Consider the following 2,984-nt stretch of genomic DNA (forward strand, 5'->3'; position numbering starts at 1 on the left):
ATCATGCTCGGCCTGATTTTCTCCACAAACTGTAATGTTGTCGATGTAGGCGAAGGTTCCTCAGAGGTCCTCTCGTTTGATGATATCAGCGATGACTCGTTGGAAACTGGCTACTTCATTGGTTACTCTGAACGGAATCCAACGAAACTGGTAGAGGGATCCAAAAGCTTCGAAGGCGGTATACTTTCGTTCTCCCGGTTTGATCGCAACTTGATGATAGGCATTGGTTAAATCAAGAGTGCTAAACATTTGGTAAGTGGCAATCTCATTTACCATATTCGCCATTCGAGGAAGAGGATAAGCGTCTAGGAGAGTGAAACGATTTATCGTTTGGGAGTAATCTACAACAAGCCTCTTCTTATGATTCTCAGGAGACACTACAAGAGCTTGAGCTCGCCACGGAGATTGAGAGGGTTCTATAATACCTTCATTTAGTATACGAGTTATTTCTGATTTAATCAATTCGGCATCAGGTAGGGTATGTCTCCAGGATTTAACGGCTATTGGGCGACAGTCGGTGGTTAAGTTTGTAAAGAGAGAGGGGTAAGGAACATTTGTAATGGCGGTTAGCCCACAAACAGAGAAAGGGGGATGGGTTCTCCGAAAGGTATTTCTACTGACGAATGTCGGTTTAAAAATTTATGCCCGAGAATAATGTCACTGCATAAGTCTGCCATAATCGACAGTTTGATATTATTGTACATCCTTCCTTTCAGACTGAGAGATACAACACAATGTCCAAGAGTAGTAGATGTATGAGAACTACTAGCCATTAAGATTCTCTCTGAACTTGGCAAGACTGCTAACCCGAGCTTCTTAACTTTATCAGGGTGGATGAAATTTTCGGAGCTCCTGGTATTGACAAGTATACTCATAGGTTCACCTCTGATTTTTCCCCATAAGGACGAACGAGATAGGCTTTTTGAGGAATTAAAACAAGGAACCGAAGAAGCAAGAAGAGACTCACCGTAATTCGTAGCAGCCACCGTTGGAGATCTACAGACACGTGCGAAATGCCCCTTCTTCTTGCAGTTTTTGCATATCGAGTTTCTGGCGGCACAACTCGCCCTGTTATGCTTTGGTTTTCCACAGAAGAAGCATTTCTGCCCGGGAGTGCCGCTGCTGTGGGTTGCTCCTCATGCTCAGTCTTGTTGTTCTTGTCCTCTTCATTTTTAGCAGCAGATATGGATGCAGTCAAAGAGTCTGACTGGGCGTAAGGAGATAGCTGTTTTTGAGCGGACTCCAACGTGAGCGCTTGGGCATACGCTGTGTGTAAGTCGAGTCTCTTGTTTTCTAAAAGTTTTTGTCTTATGTGGAATGATGAAGTCCCGTTTATGAACGCATCCCTTATGTATTCGTCCCTCGCCTGTATTGCCATCACGGCCTGGAATCCACAGTCCTTGGCAAGTTCTTTCAATGACTGTAGATACTGGTCCACACTTTCATTTGTCCATTGTCAATGATTAGCCAATAAATGCCGACAGAAGATGACGTTTATGGGTTGAACAAAAACCTCCTCGAGGGCGTTCATGGCTGTCCGATAGTCGTTGATGTCCGAGATATATTTATATATTGTCGGAGACACCAAGTTGCTCAACAGGTTTAATTTCGACTCGTCCGTAAGGGGGGGGGGACCGTTTACCACTTCTAGGAATATCGTGAACGGCTGCTTCCAGTGTATCCACGTGTCGGCAGCGTCCATTTTTGTGGGATCCAAATCCAGCCGTTCAGGTTTCAGGAACTTCTTCATTGTTTGTGTTTTAGTTGTTCTTAGTAAAATAAATTGTAATGAAAAAACTTCGATACGGAGTGAACTTTAAATAAGCTTTATTTTACTAAGAACAGACCCGGGGAACGAGACCTGTTACTTCAAGGAAAGGAAGAGAAAAGAAGGAAAAACTCAAGGAAGTAGAAACGGAAGTTAAAAGTTAGAGAGTTCTTTTCTGTCAGCACAATGAGATTAAATCAAAATTCAATATTTAAAAATATTATTTTAAAAATATATTAATTGTCGGTAAAGTTAATGTTTTAAAGAATAATTAAATAAATATTGAATTGTATTAAAAACACACACAGAAAAAAGAATTAAAAAACACTTTACATAAAAATCAATCTTTGGTGCAAAAACCCGCGAAACATTATAATTATTATTCTAAGGTTTATTAAAAAGTTTATATTAAAAACGCACTCAGAAAGACAGACACCCATTTATTTAAATATCTTTTATTAAAAAAACATCTTGCTCGTGAATATTCGTCAAAATTTAATATTTAAAAATATTATTTTAAAAATATATTAATTGTCGCTGAAGTTAATGTTTTAAAAAATAATTAAATAAATATTGAATTGTCTTAAAAACTCACACAGAACCCCCACCCCCCCAAAAAAACACGGTACATAAAAATCTTTTATTTAAATACGTTCGTTTTGTTACTTACTTTAAAAAAAATGTTTTATAAATATATATTTTTTCTTTTAAATCTTCAAAAGTTTTGTAAATATATTAAAAAAAAAAAAAGTTGCTGCCGAATATTCGAGCATGTTTGCTATTTGACGTGTTTACAAACAACCGACACCATGTGCTTGTGCCAATGTCAAGGTCGAATCACCGGTGTTAGTTGAATTGTGCGTAGGTCACCGCCAGGCGGCGTCGTCTGCTATAGGGTATCTATTCTTTACTTGGTCCATTATAAGTTAAGGTCATCGTAAAGTTAACGGAATCGAATCTGTAAGTCGCAAGTTTCATAATGTAATCATGTGACTATTGTTTTGTCTCTTGTTGGTTCAAATCTAGTTTTTTATTTGATTGACTTCGCTATTTGTTCAATTTCATCCTTTTTGAATTGTTTATGTGAAATATTCAGTTTTGCATTTTTTTTTTATTTGGATTATTTGGATTACTGTACTCATCTTGGATGTAAACAGTAGATCGACTAATCCAAATAATAATGAAATCTTTTACACGAGGAACAAAATAATGAATA

The 2,984-nt window shown here is 37.6% G+C and overlaps 1 protein-coding gene across 1 annotated transcript in view; it reads left to right on the forward strand.

Annotated features, from left to right (window-relative positions):
- The first annotated feature begins 2,980 nt into the window (after positions 1 to 2,980).
- The window catches only part of LOC145240176 (uncharacterized), a 25,943-nt gene continuing 25,939 nt past the window's right edge, over positions 2,981 to 2,984 (forward strand). Inside the window, exon 1 of the mRNA XM_080103763.1 lies at positions 2,981 to 2,984. This exon is cut by the window's right edge and continues 267 nt beyond it. The gene's annotated coding sequence lies outside the window, so the exon portion shown is untranslated.

The sequence above is a fragment of the Euprymna scolopes genome, chromosome 19, assembly GCF_053919585.1.
Source record: "Euprymna scolopes isolate OS-2025 chromosome 19, ASM5391958v1, whole genome shotgun sequence".
In the NCBI taxonomy this organism is placed as follows: Eukaryota; Metazoa; Mollusca; class Cephalopoda; order Sepiida; family Sepiolidae; genus Euprymna; species Euprymna scolopes.